The following is a 20,764-nucleotide window of genomic DNA, read 5'->3' on the forward strand; positions in this document are numbered from 1 at the left end:
TAACCTGTGAAGATTGAATTGATTCAGCCTCAGTCTTTTTGACTGTCTGTACTTAGCCCATAAGAGCTAGTCTAGAAAATAATCAGTTTTCTATAATGTGATATAAACCACTGTTAACAAACGTGACAAATTACTTACAGAATGTGAACATAACATAAATGGATAGGATATTATAAAAGAGGAACAGAACAAAACTGTAGCAAGCTGCCATAAATAAACTAATTTGAAGCTAAAAATAAAGGGTAGAAAAAGGTAGACGGACCATTACCCAAGAGAGACTAGACGACTAAGTGGAGTACAGCAACGTAAAAGTGGAGATGTTTGGAGCCCTTATTTTCTAGTTCCTGAGACTATCTTACCAACTTTATTTCCCCACCTCTCACATGCAGAAAGCAGCATGTTTTATCAGGATAAATAGCCTAATGTATAGCAAAGGTGTGATGAATCTCTGAGGGAATGCTATAAGCTCCTCTAAATATTTGAGATTTTTTCTCCCCTCCCCCCCTACCAAGAAAATCCAAAATAATCTCTCCCCAAGAGCTGGTTGAACAAGGAAAAGAAAAGAAAAGAAAAGAAAAGAAAGGATACTTGGGACATAATCATCAAGCTGTTAAATCCAACAGGGCTTTTATAGATTTTGCTAGGAGACTGCGCATAAACAATAGGTTTATTATGCAAACAAACTGCCCCTTCTTGGGACTCCAATCAGATATTCATGCAAGCTATTAAAGTGAGCAATATTTTTCTTTTCAAGCAGTAGCAACTTCTTATAGCTCATCAGAATGAATAAGTAATTGTGGCTTAATCAGCACCATTTTCCAAAAAGTCTGTCTTGGGACAAAGTCATTGCAAAGGAAGCAAAGAAAGTTTACCTTTCCAGTATTTCATGTAGCACAGAGGATTAATAGGCAGAGATGCAACACTTAGCTGATGAACAAGACAGTGAAGAGAAAAAGCACACCTAGTATGATACCCTTTAATGCTTCTTTTGGAAGTCCAATTATGTCTTGGGTAAGAAAAAGATGAATTTTTATGGAAATCTAACATGACATTGTTTACCATTAGAAACGCTACTAAAAGTGAAGTGTAACAAAGCTTCTGTGGGAGATGGGATGTGGCAAATCATCAAAATCACTGGTCATAGTCTTTGTTTTTAGGCCGATGACTCAGCAGGCTGCAAACACTGTCAAGAGTGCTCAATCCCCAGCCCAGATTTGGCTTACAGAAGCTCTCCAAGGGTTTGAAAACCTGGCACCAGGGGAGCAAGGCAGATTTAACTGCCACTCCAAGTTAAGGCAGCCTTAACTTGCCACTTTCCAGATCTGCGGGGAGCCCCGGGAATGAGACAGTGTGAATGTCTGAAGATTTTTACCAGCTTCTTCTCTATAGAGAGCTCAGAAACGAGGCAAGGCGGCAAAGACGGCATTTCTGGAGAAAAAGTGTCACCTACCACTGCTCCAGCAAGGCCCAGTTTTCATCATAAGAATTGCGTGCGTTTGACTATTCAATGATGAGTTTGAGTTAACTATACGCTGGGGGCCACGATTTTACAGCCAGAGACGCAGGCAAGGACGGCAACATGCCAGTGTTTCAGAGTTCAGCTCAGGCTTTAAACCCAGGCCTTAAGTGAAGGAAAACTTCCAGAAGACTACCTTTTAATTAGCTACCTTCAGATTACGAGGAGACAGATGTGCCATAGGTAGGTATTTAATAAGTACTTTTGAGATCTAACAGCAAATGTTAAAAGGAGAGTTTTAAGAAGGGAGAGGAAACCTCATGCTTCCTAATCCCTATTCATGGAAGACAGATTATGCACATAGATCGTTGCAGGATTTCTTGCTCTTTTTCCTGAAGAATCAGATGCTGGCATTGAAAGTGGACTGGATGAAGGATGGGTTGGACCATGGGTTTGAATCTACTCTGACAAGTTACCATGTTCCAATAGTCATCACTGACCAGAAATGGAAACATTTTCCACTGCAAGCCATTTCTTCAAGAAAGCATAGGATCCAAAAATCATCAGATTGAAAAAAAACACAATAAAAGAAAAAACAATCTGCCACAAATAACAAGCCAAATTTCTACTACTGCATTACTATTCACATCAAATGACAAACAAAGTAATTCAGAGCCAGTGCCATTATGAATGACTAAGCACCAATCATGCAGGAATAGATAAATACATCCAAAAGTTTTGGGTAGCTTTTTCCAAGGAAAAAAGGGGTAGGAAGAATCAATTTATACACAAAACCTTGCAAAGAAGAATTTTTCCAACTATTTGAATTGGTCTTATAAAAGATATCACTTACCCAAAGAACCTCATCTGTCTATATCCTTAGACTAACCCAGCTACAACCTCTACCCCTAGGAAGAAACAATGCCTTCTGTCTTGGACGGCCAAAGCCGACTCGAGGTGATTCAATAATTACTCGTTCGTCGGGGCGGGCTGGTGAACAGAGAGGCCGAGAAAGCTTTATGGTTGTAAAACTTTACTTATGTCGCTTGCTGTTGCGACGAAAACGGTCCGGTCGTCTGAACAACCACGTTAGTTGTTCCAGCTGGCAGGGCTCAGGCCAGCACGTCCGTCTACAAATCGGGCCGGCAGGGAAAGGGATACGTCTGGGATTGCGCTCGGTGATGGGGAGACGAATCGATAGGTGATCAGTCTATCGATCAGTTATGCCACGAGTCAGATCTCTTCAGAGGCACTCTGCAGCGTGCTCAAAGTTCTCCGACTTGGGTGGAAGTCGCGCTAATTTTGAAACGGCCAGCAAGCCAATTACTAGCCGCCACGTGTGCATAATTTAGAACTGGCCAATAGCGGGACACAAATTTACATCCAAATGGCGGGAACTCTCTTGCACTGGGGGTTTTCTGCAGCAACAGAAAGCCTTTACTTTTGCAAGAGGCTCTCATGTGGCGGGAAAATTCCACCGTGCCGAGGCACCAAAACCACTGGGTTGTGACACCTTCTTCAACAGCAATGTTTAAGGGACAGTTTATGTTCAGTTTAAGAAAGAATTCATAATTCTATTTATTCACTCACTTAGAGGTAATTCTCTTCCTCAACCTTCAATATATTACCCACAGAATGTAAAAGGCAGACAAATATAATTTGTATTTGGATTTTCACGTTTCCAGAGCACAGTTGCAAGACAAAGCTTAAAATACTGTTGTTTTAGTCTGCCATTGTTTTAGGTTAATTATTCCTTAGATTTCCTTCATTTTACTAGATTTATTATGCATCTCTCTCAGTAACATTTATATTTTTGTCTCATCTCTCTTGCATGTATTATTTAACAACTCATTCTTTAAATAGTAATCTCAACACCAAGATTAGCATTTTACAATTACTTTTCAAATCAGACACATTGATATTCAAGATTGTCAGTTACGCTGAATACAAAAATGCATGTTCCCAGGCAAACGGAGAAGGGCAAATATAGAATCCAATTTTACGAAAGGGAAGGAGGAGGATCTGGTGAATTAGAAACTAGTCAACCTGACCTCCATACCTGGAAAGATCACTGAGCATCTGATCAAGGAATGTAATTCTAAGCACCTGGAGGAGAACAAGGTGATTAGGAATAGCCAACATGAATTCATCAAAAGTAAGTCATGCCTAACCAACCTGATTTCCTTCTATGATAAGGTGACTAGTTCTTCGATTTGGGTGGTAGGGGAAAGAGGGGCTCTGTAGTTCAATTCTATAAGCAAAGTTTTTTACACTGTCCCTCATGGCACTTTCCTTAGTAAGTGAAGGAAATAAAGCCTAGATGAAAGTACAGTCTGTCAAATGGGTACCTAACAGGTTGGATTACCATGCTTCAAAAGTAGTCATCAATGGCTCAATGTTTAAGCAGGAGGAGGTACTTAGTAGGGTTCCCCAGTGGTCTGGTCTTGGGTCTAGTACCGTCTTCATTAATGATCTGGAGCAGAGCCGTCAAACACAAAGCCCACGGAGGTGGAACATCTGGCCCATGGGGCTGGAAGTTTGGTGGTGACATTAGCACTCCCGCAGTCTCCCTCTCCCCAACAGCAGCTCAGGCAGCCTGGGGGTTAGCCAAATTTCTGGGTCAAGATAGTGATGCAGTGGAGAGTGAGCCTGATCTGGAAATGCAATTAACCTCCATAGGCCCTGTGTCAGCAGGGCCTATGGAGGTTAATGCTACGCTGCTGCTAGCATTGCTGCCTCTGGTGGGTCATCTGGCCCCTGGGGCCAAAGGAGTTTGACACCCTCTTTTTTGGAGATGGCGCTGAGCAGACACTTAGCAAATCTGGAGATGACACCATCATTACAGGTGCTCTGGAGGGCAGGGTTAAAATCTGGATTGACTGTAATAAGGTGGAGCAATGGTTCAAACAAAATCAAATTAAATTCAATAAGGACAAGTGCAAAGCCCTGCACTTAGGGCAGGACACCAGCATGCACAAATACAGACTGAGGAACAACTGGCTAGACTAAAGTACTGCAGAAAAGGACCTGGAGGGTTATTGCAAGCTATAAACTGAATATGAACCAGTGTGGATTGTTGCAAAAAAGCCAAAAGCCTACTGGGCTGTATTAATAGGAGTTTCACTTGCGAATCATGGGAACTGATTCTTCCACTCTAGTTAGCATTGAGGCCTCACTTGGAGTATTGTGTTCAGGGCACCACACTTCCAGAAAAACGTGGACAAATTAAAAAGTGTGTCTCCTGGCTGCTCTTGCCATGGTGCAGACTCCATCATGGACTCCCATGATGACATATGAGCTTCTGTCCATGCTTCTGGCACCCCCACTAAATCAGGCCCCAGGGCCCCACTCACCCTGCAGTGCATGTTTGGAACAGGGTAACACAAAGCAGCGTTCTCTTCAAAAGGAAAAAGGGGTGCTCACTGACATGTTAGTGTTAAGATTCTAGTTCCAAAAATATTTACCTCCACTCGCAAAGTATATTCAAAATTCACCTTCATCTATAAATCAATGGCATCTAGACTCTATTTTTAGAGCACAACAACGTTAAAGTAATCTGCAACACCAAATTAATTATACAAATTGTATATTAAATACATATATTATACTTCCATAGATTATTTTTTTCAACTACTGCACAACTGCACAGAAAATGAAGGAACGCAAAAGCTCCTTAATTATGCCTGCCAAATAATCTAGGTAATAGCCTGTTACAGGCTTCATTCTGAATGTAAACTGTGATTGTGTCTTTTCACCCCTTATCTGCAGAGGCAGTATTTTTAACACCACGAGGAAAACTCTCAAGACATTTCCATCCTGTGTCGAAAAAGAATATATTACCAATAAGATTGCAACTCCCACTTTTCAGTTAAACTGGGTAGAGAAATTTAGGAACATTACGCTTGCATTAGAAAATCTCCATTTACGGAAAATACCCTCATCAGCAGGAGATAAGGATAGTGGCATAAATGCTGAAGCTTCCTTGCACTTAGCATGGGTACGATGGCTCGTTCCATGCACACATTCCTTCTAGAGTAGCGCTTAAAACCCCAAATTAAAAGTTTAGCTTTAAAATATTACAGATGTACGTCAAAGCTAATGTTTGAAAAACCAGCTCCTCTCTCAGGTACCTAAAGAATTCTGAGATCAATATGCTTCTTTCCAGGCCACTGTTGATAGCATTATTAATAAATCTGTCAACAAAGAGAGAAAGAGAAAGCACCTGAAAGTATGAAGTATGGTTTACTAAGACAGCATCTACTGAATTTTATCATACCAAGCCACTATTCTGCATTCTGGATTTTGTATCATGCGAATAATATGCCCAAAGCAATCCAGGCCACTAACTTCAACATCTGTCCTGAGAAGTGTATAGGTATCTGTTTCAAGTCCATTTTCCAGGAGGAGTCATCGCTATCAAGAAGACAAGCAGACAAAGAGTGGGGCTGTCAACCAGAAACTCCGAGTCTATCCTTACTCACCTAAAGGAGCTGTTGTGAGGGTTAGCTTTTACAGAGTGCCTGGCAGATGAAAAACACTATTGGAAGTACGCGCTGCACTGCTATGGGAGTATCGGCTGCACTGAAAGGAGTTACCCAAGGTGTCCTGCATGAAATGCTTTTAGCACTTCTTATTCTTAAAGGTCAGCTTAAAAACCTCCTGCTTGCTAACATCCAGGTTCTAGGTTTAGGAATTTTTCAGTCACAAATGCCACAACAAATAATATAAGAAATAGTGCAGCAAGCAGCATTCCCCATAGTCTTCTGAGATTAGGTATTAAAGATTTCCTGTTCAAATTTGTGATGAGAGAGACCTGAACTCAAGACAGAGAAATTAAAAGAAGGAACTACATTTTTCTAACACATAATTTTAAAATGCATTCATATTGGCCTATAAAATCCATTCCTCGAGTGGTATTGGAATCGTAAATATGTGGTTATACTAGTACCCACAGTGGGCGTGGTTCAATATCTACTTAAAACAAAACAGCCCCTTGCCTCAAGAAAAAGACAGTTCACATTTGGAACTTAATATGGTCAGAAATTCTCCAAGCGAGATTTTATTGCCCTAGCAGCAAGAGTGAAAGCAAGCTGCGAGTCCGTGCTTGTATTTCACTTGCAAATACTCTGTTCGAGTCGATAATACAGACCATCACGAAGTGGCCTATTCAAATAGTTTGTCAGGGTGATGATGGCTCCTTCACATAAACATCTTTAAAGTTGCTAGAAGCAGGGATTAGGGCAATTGCTTTAAGAGCATCCGGATACAATGTTTCTAAAAAGGCCAACAACCAATAACAGCCTACCGACTAGATAGAATCCTTGTGAACAAAAAAAAAAAAACCAGGGAGAAACAGGTTGACACCTACTGTTGTCAACTATTATGTTGTTTGCAAATGCTTGTTAAAGAAACATCGTACCACCTAATTTCACCAAATTCTTACTGTGTTAATAGCACTTAATATTGAAAGATCATTTAAAAAGTAGTTTTGACTGTTTCTACTGTTTACTTGTACTCATTCTCCTTGTTTTAATGCAGGCAATTGAGGCTTTATCAATTAGTTTCTCCCTAAAATAAAAGCAGGAATTACTAGTCACTGTAACAGCAGGAATTTACCACTTCCAAGGTTTTTGCTTAGCAAGTAATATGTCTGTGCCACTTAATTTGGAATTAAAATCAATTTGTACAATATGGCAACATGCCTACAAATGTTTAAGCTCATTTGAGAATGATAAAACAGCGAAGTCATGAATGAATGAGTAACAGTCCCAAGCTGCTAAACCCAGGGTGGGCAATTATTTTGGCTGGAGAGCCACTTAATGAGTTCTGGTGCACTGCCGTGGGCTGCAAGGGTAGCCCCGACACTTGACAGGTGCCCTGCCCCCTGGTTGCCATCTTGGGACCAGAAGTCTCACCTCTAACACCTGACCATTGCCCCCAGAAGTCCTTTCCTTTACCCCCAGTACTCCTCATCATGACCCACGCAGGTGGAGCCCCCTGGCACCATGTGGCTCTGGCCAGTTCTAGGAGCTGCATGTTATGGCAAGGAGCAGAGCCAAGCCAGCCCACCTCAATCACGTGGGGATCACTGCAGCTCGCGTGCAGCTTTTGGGACTCAGTCAGAGCCATGTGCCGCAAGGGGGGAGTACTGAGTGATGGAGCCAGGAGCCTGGCCCCATTCCTTGCTGCCATGTACAGCTCCCTAGACTTCGCTGGGAAGCGGGGCTGAGCTGTCCTAGCTCCACTGCGTGAGGCTCCCCACTACTTCCAACGAAGTCCTGGGAGCTTCACGTGGCAGCAGAGAACTGGGAAGGCTACCAGCTCTATCACACAGAGCTTCTCCCTGGTGGTGCCTGAGTCCCAGGAGTTGAACATGAGCTATGGGAACCAGGCCCAGGCTCTGGGCTCCCACCACTCCACTGGGCATGGGCTCCAGCCCTCACACCCCAAATGGCCCCAACCCTGTGCTCCTGCCCAGCTGCAGCTTCCTCCCCCCCCCCCCCCCGATCACCATCACTCTCCTACCTGCTGCTCAGAGTGCTGCAGCAAGGATGCAAGGACGAGCTGTGGGAGGTTGGGGCAGCTAAGCAAGTCCCCCAGTGACTATGTGCTAGCTGGGGCCAGGGCTCTCCTATGCACAAGGATGGGAGTGAAGCACACAGGCCAGGCAGGGTACAATTAATTGGTGGGTGCCCATGGGCCACACTGGGGGGGGGTGGGGGAGGGTCAGGTCATGAACTCTGTGTAGGGCTAAACAGAGGTGAGGAGAGTCCTGCACAATATCCTACTATGATGAACAAATCTGAGCTGAAGGAAGACCAGTCTCAAGGCCACGTTGGGGAACCCCTCCATGTTCATGCCCAAAGGTATGGCAAAGGTAGTTCTGTGCTGAGAGCAAAAGATGTCATAGCACACACAAAAAGTCGCAGTCTACAATGGCTAACTGCTTTGATGGTGGGCTTCTATTCAGGGATGATCAAGAGTCGTATCAGGATCCAAACCAGGGAAATGTGCAAGTTAATCAGCGTTCTTGAAAGGAAGAGGGGAGAAGAACGTGCTACTTCGTTGTTTTAATTGTCTTGTTTTAATTTTTCCTTTTGCTTATTCTCTTCCCTCTGAGGCTGCACATGCATGTACTCATTTTCTGACAGTTACACCAACTTAACTTTAAGTTGACTTAACTGTCACACCTATGTGGAGCAGAGTCGACATAAATTCAGCGCAGGTAATACACCTCGGAGGTGTACTATCTTGAGTCACATTAGTTAAGCTTAGTTCACAAGATGACTGCCACCAGGTCAAGGAGCTGTGTGCACACTCAAACATGGCTTAATTTAAGTTGACTTAATTAAGTCACTGTATTTTAAGCCAACTTATTACATGGTACACACCATGAGAGACTAAACTAGTAACACATGAGAAGCATGCAACTTCCCAACTGGTTAAAAAAGCAGAGCTAGTGGCCAATTCAATGGAAACAATGACTTTGCAGAGTTCTGTCTAGTATGGCTAAATTGAAATAAAAAACAGATCTAAAATTGCTTCATCACCTCTGGCAGGTTTTGTTGTATAAGCACTGTAACAAAGTCTACTGATACTATCCTTACTTGAAATTCTGAAAATAATTTCCCAAAAGTTTAAACTATGGAACCACTAAAAACTAAGTAGAATCAGAGCCTATTTAGATTACAGAAGACATAAATAAATCTAAAGAAATAAGCAGAACATCACATTTACTTACCTTTTATTGTTTTGCTAAATGCGATAACATTTGTTCTCTCTGAACTCTAATTAATTTAAGGGAAATTCCCTGGCAAAGGGAAAAGGGAAAATATATATTTAAAATATTGCATATCACTATGATACACTTTGGTCATGTCACTAAAAAGAACACTTCAAAAGGCATTTGTTTTTGTCAAAGCCTGAAAACCCCCATGCACCTCATTCAGAGTTTGTGTGTCAGGCGTTTTACAAAACGTATCTGTCAAGTTATGGAAGGTTGCTTGCGCTTTGAAAATTTAATTTAATATTTTTAAAACAAAGAATTATTAGAGGGGAGGAAGCAAGCACTGGTATTATGCCTTGTTACACTAGTGCAAAGCCTCCTTTTCTTAGCCAATTGAGTTGCTCAGTTTCAAGACATGACTTTAATTATTTAATAAAAGCTGAGTCATTACCTAGATAGCTCCAGTACAGTTCCAATAAGTCTCTTGAGTTCCTCTCCCAGAAATAATACCATTTAAAATGAGACTCGATGTACAACAGAACAGCACGCTCTGAGACAGACATTTAACTGCTGCTGTGTTTTTTACTGCTGACTGTTACAAAAGAACAGGGGCCAAGGACAGAGGCTACCCTATTTTCTCACACGCCTCCTTTTTTACCTAAACGTCAGCTGCTGGCAACTGTAGCGCACATTATAGGTGAGAAATTTTGTAAGAGCAGTTTCTGTCTTATGCGACGAAAACCAAAAGAAAATCTGCACAAGGAGCAGAAAAATGATCAAGCTCCGTTCCTTACGTGTGAATACTCAGTTACTAGCTCCAAGGGAAGATCCTCCTTTCTTCATTCTGCCCTTAAAGAAGAAGAGGCAATAGTTTATTCCAGGGCATGTTCTATGCCAACAATTATGGTACCATGAGAGAAAATATAATACTTGGGATTTTAGACCATGCAGCTAAATTTAAAGTACCCGGGCCATGCAGCAGTGAAAGCAGGACAGCAACATGTGGTGATTCACTCTCCCTCCACTTCAAAGCTCAAATCTCAAGTACTTTAAAATTCCAGGGCTTAAATTTACCCCCTGCAATCCAACCCTTAGGAGCCAGTGTGACTTTTGAGCTTATTTGACTTGCACCCCAGGACAAACTACTACTCACGAGGGTACTCAGTCTCTTATCTTCCTTCTCTATGAAAAAAGTGGTTTGAAGTCTAATTCAAAAGTTGAAAAGTTTACTTCCATTTATTTCATCCTCCCAAATATTGCAAGGTGAGAAGAATCAACTACACAGCTCCTTTCCCCAGGCATCAATAACTGTCCCTTTAAATGGATTCTGAACTTCTGCTCCCATGACATATTGCATAAAGATAGGATGCCCTGAACAAATAATTTAAACAAATAAAGAAACATGGCACTAATGAAGGATACAGCACTGCAAAAACCAGCCATTTAAGTCCGTGAGAATCTATGCCAGAGCCCAATGCAATTTTCCAAGTCCTTAAGTACATGCACCACACCAAACGTACACAAATGCTTCAGTCTACCTGATCTGTGTAAACCCATTACCCGTCACTGCAATGCCAACCAAACTCAAAACAATCACAGCAAACTGCAAGTTGAATTGATGGAGCCCACTGCAACACTTCTTCAAACTAGCCTCTTCTGCTTCTGTCCTACTATACAATACCATCGTGGTTTGGAGAAAAAGAAAGCTTTAGAAAGGTTCCTGGGCACAAAGGATGTGCGCGACAAGTCTTACTGTACTGCATGGACGTCAAATGCTGTAGCAAGAAAGCCCTTTCACTTGATAGCCTCTGGGTAAAAATACACAGGAGTTAAGTATATTACACTCCATCATCACATTTCTATTACATTTAATAGGTATTAAAACAAGCATTCACAGAGCTGGCATGTAAAACTATGTTGCTCTGTACTGACTGTCTGTCCTCTATTGAATGCTGCTTTAAAATCCAAGCTCTTTAAATCCATTGTGCTGTCTTATCAAGGAATGTGTTCACCACAGTGAGCCAAGATAGCACAATGTGTATGTACCTGCAAACAAAGCAAAAACTGGGCCTACCCATGGTAAGTGTCACTGCATATAGTTGAAAAGACTAGAACTAATAGTGCAGCAGAACTAATTTGTCTCCTCCAAAATGTATCCAACCACCAGACTCTAATAATGATTACAAAAAAAGAAACACCAAAAAAAACAAAAAACAAAAAATCCAACCAAACAAGGAAAAACTTTTTCAGTTTATTTTTTGTAGCAGTATTTGGCAGTAGGGCACGGCTTTGGAAAGGTAAACAATGCCATTAACAACCTGTTACTTGGTTCAACTGGATTTGTGCTGTATAATACTGCATTAACCAACCTGGGCAATCACAATCTGATTCTGGCACACCACTTACAGGTGCATGATAGGACAAATTTATAGTAGGGACAAAAGCTATATCACCATTCCTGAAAAGTGCATCCTCAAATTGGAACATGTATTCAGAGAAGCATCTCACACTTCTGAGGCACTGTGAGATTTTACAAAAGAACATACAAACAAAAAAAACAACCCTACATAAATTGACTGGAATTATTTAAGATTGAAATCATGTGTGCCTTGCTGCCAAATCAATGAGCAGGACAGAAAACATCAAGAAGCTGCATGATATGGACCTCTTAGGACCTGTGGTATGAACCCGTCTCCTTGCTGTGTCTATGAGCTCTTCTATTTGAGTTGTAGATGACACCATGAAAGAAAAAAAAAAATAAATAAAAATAAAATGGATAGTATCATTTACTAGGGCTGTGCAAAATAAAATGGCTGTTTCATTTCGGTTTCAGACGTTTCTGATGGACAGTGATTTGTTTCAGTGTTTCAGATTACTGCTCTATTTTGATTCAGCTGAATCTGTTTCAGAATTTTGACACTGTTTTGGCACTTACTCAGATCAGCTGGAGACAGGCAGATACAGCCAGGCGGCTGCAGGTTCTCCCACGGCTCCTCCGGCTGTGCCTGCCTCTGCCCCGGCGGAGGGAGCTGTGGGAGAAGCCCCCATGGCTGCCCTGCCTGGCCCCAGCCTCCCGGCACTTTAAAAAGAGGGCTGTAGGGCTCTGCCAGACTACTGCCCGGGGGGGGGGGGGGGGGGGGGGGGGCCTTCAAAACATTTCGAACGGTTTCGTTTAGTTTCACAAAGACTCCTACTTGCGTGACATCCAATCATTCTATACCCCCCGCTGCTTGTGTGCTCTGCCTCCATGCTGTAGGAGGTAGAGCACATTTTGTTTCTCCAAAACAGAAGGAAGCACAAAGTCCTTGAGTAAGCAATGAGATCAGCTCCAAATTACATTAAAAAAAAAAAAGCAGCAAGTGGCATGAACCACTTGTGCAAGTTTCTGGTGCAACTGCTCCTTGTTGCATTGCTGCAGCCACAGGCCCACCGTGAGTACAACTCCCAGGACAGACTGGTAATGCCACTTAGAGAAGTTTCCTGCTATAATATTCTTTTTCTAGTAAGATTGTTTTCACTTCTATAAACAGGAAGTTGTTAAGTACAAAATGTTTACACTGAATTAAAATACAGGCATTACAAAGACTGTTATTTGGGGACCAGTGTGAAATGATTGGGTGGTCTTAATCTTGTTATTAGCAGGCAGGTGCTCACAGAAGCCACTGGCACAGCTGGTATCATTATTGGCAGTCTCTGAGAAAGCAAGTATTGGAAAGGCATGAAGAATGAGCCATCATCATTGTGGGGTTTTTTTAGATTAACATGCACACACACAAAACCCTCAAACATCTGTTTCCAATCATTATTTAAATAATTGTTTTCCTTGAATTATATCAGGAATTGGCCAGAGCCTCATGTTCCGTGAGATGAAATCAGAAAGCAAGAGGCACACATGTGCACACGCATGTCTCAGAAGGCAGGGGGATGGGAAGGATTTTACAGCATCCTCCATAAACTGTTTCAAAACACTATGAAACTTAGCCACTATGGGTGTTTTCAGAGAAAAAGCCAACTTCTGGATTCACTGTATTAAATGACCAAATTCCCGAGCTGACAGCCTTTTTACCCTTAAAAAAACCAATTGTTCTATAAATGTTGCTTTGATGGTTCAGCAGTAATAAAACGTCCCAATTCTAACATTGTAGCAATACTTAATAAAGCCAATTTAAAGACTTTCAACCTAAAGAGAGAGCAAGTAATCTGGCTGCATCTGTCTCCATGCTCCACAGACTGAAGAGTAAAAGGCGGGGGGAGAGCGTAGCCTGGAATTTAAGTGCATGGATATACTAGTATTATAAAATTATTATGTTTCCCCAGTAAAGCCAGCTGTAGAGGAAGTCCAACTGCAGCTACATTATGTACTTACGAAGGCCAGTATCAGTATGTTTAAATTTTCATTAGCCATTACCCTCTTTCCCGCTGCAACAGAAAATATTTCCCCCACCAAAATAAAGGCTAAAACTTTAGATGACTTCCGACTGAGCAGTAGACGTTATAGCAGTCATGGGCACTTTCTCTCTCAACCCTGCCTGTCCATTCTTGCGAACAGGCAGTGCATTGTATTATGTAAGATTTCTTGTCTACGGATGTTCAGAGAGCAGGCTGCCTGTACTTTTCAATGGCCTATGAACCTGTGAGAATGAAACACGAAGCCAAAGGACAGCACGAGGTATGCACACCCATAAAGCAAAAACTAGGTTTGCCAGCCCTACCAATTGTCTCACCAGTGACATACCGTGATTGAAACATGTTTTAAAAAACACCACTTTTGTGGGACTTTACTTAAATCTGTTTGCCCTGTTTGCATTCACAGATCACTCTAAATGTCAGGAATTAAACAGGGTTAACAGTACAGATCAGTGCTCCCCAAACTAGCCACATCTGCTCAGTAGCGCTAGCTGGGTGGATTCCCATGGAAATTTACAGGGACACTATTCTGAACAAAGCCTGGTCTCTGGCTGAGCAGCATGTAAGGTGCGTCAAGTGAATGTTCATTCAAAGAATTGCATGAATTAGGTGACAACATGAATGCATTATTTTCTGGATGCCAATTTTTGCATGGCCTAACATTTCACCGATTGAAAAAAAAAATAAAAAATGATTTGCAACAACTGTGCAGAAAAACTTACACAAACAAACAAATCTATTCTCCAACACCAGATAAGAAAGAGTTGCCATATGGTCTAGTATTTCTGAGCAGATTATCTAGTTAGCTTAAAATTGAAATGTTCCAAGATGCACTCCTGTATGAAATACTGCATGTCACAAGCATCCCCAGTTGCATTTTAACTTATACAAAAACTGGACTTGGAAAGAGAACATATGAAGACACAGTATCTAGAAGCCATGCACCAAGCTTGCAGGAGGGCAAGTGTCATCTCCATTGTACAGTCCATCTCCCAAACACACAAGTCTACAGCCCAAGCCTGCTGCCTGCTTTAGGCCAGTGTTTCCCAACCAGTGTGCTGTGGCACAAAAGTGTGCTGCCAGAAATGAACAGGTATGCCATGGAATTTTGCCATGGCAATGAGCTACAATTGGTATGAGGATGGAGAATGCCTAAACAGGTGTGTCACAGAAAAACATTTATTAATGTAAGTGTGCCTTGGGCTGGAAAAGGTTAGGAAACACTGCTTTAGGCTGATCAGGGAGCCTAAACTTGGCAGCAGGAGTGTGCACGGGGCAGTTTTACCTGGTTGGCGCAGTAGTGCCTACATTGGAGTACCCAGAGGGGGGTTCATGGCACCTCGGTTGAGAACCACTGGTCTAGCTGTAAGGACTCAAGAAGTTATTAGCCCTCACTGGGCTACTGACTCCACATTCCTGGGGCAAGGTGCATCGGATACGAGGACCAAGGCTCCTTTAGCTCAAAGACGGCAGTAGCTCAGGCCCTGGGAGCAGACTCTGTGCTACCCCGCACCAGCACACTTGGAGCAAGAATAGGCATCTCTTTTCGGCACTGTTTTGTACCGTTTAAACATACACCGCAAAATCAGCCGATGAAAACATATTTCATTTTGTGGTGCTGCATAAGTACTATAAGCAACTTCAGTCAGATAAAAACAATTATGTCATATGGTTTCCTTTCTTTACGAGTAAAAACACATATATAAAGTGCAAGCAGATGCTGCTGGCAGAATACCTGATTTAATATAGGATTGATTTTTAAGAACATTACTGCAAATATGGTCAACATCTTGCATCCAACATTTAGACAACATTCCTTTTCAATATAATCACATTTTTCTTAGTCTGCTTCTCCAGTGCCCATTCCCAAAACTGAAAACAGGGAATTCTCTGGAACAAGGCAACTCAAAGAAACAGCCATTAAATATTTCAGCCAAAAACATAACACAAATGATCCAGTAAATTCTTTCCTACCAAAAGTTAAACATGCCTCTTTTGAACCATATTTAGATGCTGGGTATGTTTATATTGTTTAAAAGCAAATATCAACTCAGTTCAATTTATTCTTTATACACCGATGGCTACACTGATGGCAATAAATCATTTAAAACCGTAATATATAGTTGCTGGAAAATGACCTTTCTAATTAATTAGAAATGTACCAAGGCTTCACACAGCCAAGGTTTAAAAGCATCTTACATATCGTTTGCATACATTCCATCACTGAGCATAAGACGTTTTCAGTGGTATACAGTATTTAAAGCATCACAACTTAACCAGCTCCTAAAATTACTATCCCATTCCTATTAACCATTTTTTACAGAAAATTCTTCTGTTATGTCAAAATAAAATCCCGAAACTGTATTTACCTTGTGACTCTAGGATGCGGAGACTCTATCAAACATTCATATAGGAAAATGTATAGCATTTTATAGTAATTGCTTTCAAAACAACCTGCATAGAAGCTTGATAAAATCATTAAAGTGCATTTTAACATACTAAAAAACAAACAGGGCAATGCTGTGGATACCGTTTAATAACTAAAAATAGAAAGCTTGCACTATATTTGATATCAGGTACTTAAATATTTAAGACTGTTATCCTTAACTGAAACCAGGGCACTCCCAAATTGGATTAGACCAGTTAAATGCTTTGTAAAAAAAATAAATAAATAAATAAAATAAATATAAAGAAGTTTCTTGCATCACAGATTATTACCTGGCCCAGTATTTATTCTATTAAATTGATTAAGATAATTGCAGTAAGGTCAGGAAATTGCCACAACTGCATCACCTTACTTAGCCGTTAAATCAAGAGCAATTTTCCTTTATTTGAGACTTTAAGAGTAAAATAAAATAACCTTTTAAAAATGAGTCACCTGTTATGAACATGCTGTGTAGGTCTGCTTCTTATTTTTAGAGATCAAGGCAAATATTTTAAATAATTTAATTACATAATTACTCTTATGAACACCCAAGTAGAAAATGCCATAGGTAAACTGATTAGATGAAAAGAAGTCAGTTGGAAGAATAAAGCCAATACTATGCTTGAAAAGGCTAACAATGATTAAAGTCAAATTGTAGACTTTAATTTTTTTATATTAATATTAAATCACACTCTAATTTATTGAATATTATCCCCAAAGACTACTCCTATCTCTATTGGCCTGAGGATTCCTTCGCCCTACCAGATCTCCTACCATTCCCACTGTTACAGTTTTACAAAAGCCTTTTTCATTTAGGAAATATACTGTGGGATTAACAAAAGTTCAGGAAAGAACATTTGCATTCACAGGAAAAAAACTTCTAAGTTTACAATATTCTTAAAAACAGAGCCAAGAGATATATAACTACAATGGTTGTGCAAAAGTCAGAACAACAGATTTTTTCCCCATGATTATTGGCTTAAAGTGTCCAAATCTACTTTAAAAGAAAACAATGAAAATGCCCTTTACATTTGAATCAAGTATATAATAATCCCCATTGGATTTTGAAGGCTGTGTATTTACTTGAAAACTGTTTTCTTTTACAGGTAAGTCCTTGACTTACGTTTTGAGTTGCAACGTTTCGTGCTTACAACGTTTATAAAATTGACACCGTTTCAACTTTACAACACTTGATCTGACACCATGCCACGCCACACCAGAGAACAAGTTCACTGAGTCGCCCATCTCCCTGGAGAACACTGTCCAGACTTCCTTGGACACTCTTTAAGAAAGCAAACAAGACTCCAGAAAAACCTGCAGCCAAGACTCTTGAGAAGACTCCAGCCAAGAACCCTTCAAAAATTCCAACCAAGAGCCCTTCATAATGTCCATCAAAGTCTCCTCAAAGAAGTCCTTCCGAATCAATACGATTGCTATTTACAATATAAATACATTAATGTAGCTATATTACTCACGTATAAATTGACTGAGTACAAAATTCTGGGTTATTTTTGGTGAAAATAGGGTATCAGGCCTTGGTTCAGGAGCCAATCCCCCTTTTATAACATTGTTTTCTATGGGAAAATCCGTTCCAAGTTACAACGGTTCAACTTAAGACGTGGTTTTCAGGAACCAATTATGTTGCAAGTCTAAGGACTGCCTGTATTGCAACTAAAATTAATTTGATTTTGCAACTAGAATAACTGATTATGTATGCATTTCCAAAGAGGGGAATTTAAACTAGAGATGAATATACAAGAAAAATCTCCTTGCAGAGCTGGGCAAAGCATCTGTCTCAGATCTTAGAAAAAAAAAATTAAACTAGAAAGAATAGTCAAGCATTATCATGCCAATCCTTAACAGCGCAGTTATTCAAGGTGTCTTTAAGCTTTTCCAGAGACAAGGCAACCGGGATATGTGATGCACATAGTTGGCTTTGCCCAAATACAAGCTCTAATGCCTAAAAATGAATTCTGGCTCATTTCAACAGATGCATGCAGGAGTAGAGAGCCCAGTCACACTGAGCATGAGCAACTGTTCGGTGTAATAGTACCTGCTGTATGTTAGATATTTTCCAGACCTGTAAGATTCCGATTATTTCTCCAGAGGTATATCTGACTTAAGATTTGACTTGCTCATATATATGTGAGCTGAGGACTATTTTTTTTTTTTTTAAAGAGAATCTAATCAACAGGGGTTGGTCAAATACAAATTCACAGGTGAAATGTTGACTAAATTAAGGCAAGGTCCCCATTCATTTCACTGGGACTTTGTATTATACAAAGTCAAGAGAGACCGGACCAAGGAAAGCCACTGCTTAGACAGTATAAAGTTTCTGGAGTTCTAAGTCACAGGGAAAATAATGAGTTAATATAACCACATCTCACCAGCTTCACATCAGCTGGACAGAGATGCTACATATTAATTACAAACCAATTTATCGAGTAGTACAGTCTATAGAGCACCAGTTTGATCCAGCCAAGTAAAAACCCATTCCTATTGACACAGCAGCATGCTATCTTAATTTAATTAAAAAAACACAAGTTCACCTCCACAACCGGGGGGAACAAAAAAAAGAAAAAAAAAAATCAAAACTCTCCAAACACTATAGTCTGTCTAGTAAATCTGAAGAATAAATACTAGTTTTTTCTCTTCAATTGTGAACTGTCCCGAGCCTTCTTGGGAAGGCTGATATAAATCCAATAAATACTGAAAGTAGACCCATATTCACACTGCCTTCATATATATTTTATTTTCTTCTCCCCTCTCCTTTATTACTTCTTCCTGCTGATTTCTGATTTAACTCTGATCCTACACTGATCTCCATGTTGACAGAAACCTGTTCCTGTTCTGAGCTCATTGCTGAGACGAGGCTTTGGACAAAGCTCACCCGGGCAGAAACACTATGGTTACTCCTGCTATGGATATGTGTATAAAGTTTGCCTTATATTCTTTTTACCACTTCACTGTTAAATTTTCTCCACAATCTTGTCATCACAAAGGATTCTTGGGAGGACACAGAAAAATAGACTAAAGAAGTGGCACAAGTTTATCTGGTTTCTCCATTATGCAGTCTTAACATACTTCCAAGGCCAAGGAAAACATCTTGCCTATCAGCTCTGAGAAAGATCCAAGACAATTGTGCAGTTTACCTCTCTAATAGATAAGTAGAACCTGGGTAAGGGCTTTCTTGACATACAGCTGCTCCACTGGTATACAAAGCTTTGGAGCAGCGAGAGATTATGGGTAGGAAAAACGATGGCTAACAAATCAATGAGAGTTGCTGTCTGGAATGTTGAGGAAATAAAGACCGCAGGAGTGGAAACTGTGCAGTTTCCCCAATTCGGTGGGGAACTGAATTCTACAATATAAGGTATATGGGACTTTACTGAAATATGCATACAACTAAATCTTTGTGTTATGAGTAACCAGAAAGGATCTTCTAACCAAAAGGAAATTCTGCATAATATTTAAAAGAGAATTAGACTGAGGAGAATGGAATGGAAAGGTGCCTACAATTTAACTATAAAAAGTCAATCCCAGAGAGAGGTACTTAGCCATGTTAGTCTGAACTAAGGGAAAAGGCAGGGCAGAGGAACACCTTCCAGAGTCTATAAAGTCAGTCCCAGGTCATAGGCATAAAGGGCCTGTGAAACCTCAATCTTCCCCCACCATACAGGCTGAGGCTGACATACATCTCACTTTGGCAAGTCCATTTTTACTGCAATTACAGGAAGAACAGAGACAACTGATTCAGCATCCTTCCTTCTGAGCACTGGCCAATCTCTCAGGCTTCAGTGGACAGCAGAAAACAAAACAAAACAGAAAACTCAGGACATAGTGGCTTGCTGTGTCACGCTGTACTTATGCAGCAAAGGAGCAAAAGAAATTCTCTAGAGCAGGGGCTGGCAACATTTTTGGCTAGAGTAACAAAATCACCCCAACCTCCACCCATGCCGGGCTCCGCAGTCCCGGCACCAGCTCCGTGGCAGCTGCGCTTGTGCCTCCCTCCGCAAGGGAGAAATCAGGACTGCCCCGGCCCCTAACTCACCATGTTCTGCGAGTTGCGTGTGCACCTGCCACGGAGCTGTTGCCGGAGCTCTAGAGCCCAGCACAGCCGTCTGCAGCTCCTGGCTGCCCTCCACAACCAGCCCAAGCTCTGGACATCTGTAGCAGGTGGCTGGAAGGCTGCAAACAGCTGCGTCAGCACCACATCCCCGGCACTGGCTCCGTGGCAGTGGCAGCTGCACACATTCTTCTGGGCAGACTGTAGGAACCAAGGTTGTGCTCCCCAGGCCCCTTCCCAGCCATGCACCCAGAGGTGCATGCACAGCTGCCGCAGCCATAGAGCCCCATGCAGCTGTTTGCAGCTGGCCCAGACTCTGGGCAGCTGCAGAAGCTGCCCAGAGTCTAGGTTGCCTGTGACATGACAAGGAAAAATGGCCTCACATGCCACGTTCTGGCATGTGTGCTGGGGGTTGCCAATCTCTGCTCTAGAGCCTCTCAGCAAAAACTTACATCCTCAAGTTTGATTTTACCTGTACACTGGCAGATTCAAGGTATTTTTTATTTGATGTCTGCACAGTGGGAAAAATGGACTTAATGACCAACTGGACAGTTACAGCAAGAGAAAAGCAGGGCTCTATACCAACTTAACTCCAGGAATACACTGTCTCCCTTCCACAGTGCAAATGGAGCACCTGAAGTAAAATTTCCCCAAATTCTGGAATCACTACATCAATTTCAATCA

At 41.3% G+C, this 20,764-nt stretch overlaps 1 protein-coding gene across 11 annotated transcripts in view; it reads right to left on the bottom strand.

Moving 5' to 3' along the window:
• Window positions 1–20,764, bottom strand: part of ADD3 (adducin 3) — a 173,851-nt gene that overhangs the window by 111,104 nt on the left and 41,983 nt on the right. The window lies entirely within an intron of this gene.

The sequence above is a fragment of the Alligator mississippiensis genome, chromosome 6 (genome assembly GCF_030867095.1).
Source record: "Alligator mississippiensis isolate rAllMis1 chromosome 6, rAllMis1, whole genome shotgun sequence".
Taxonomy (NCBI): Eukaryota; Metazoa; Chordata; order Crocodylia; family Alligatoridae; genus Alligator; species Alligator mississippiensis.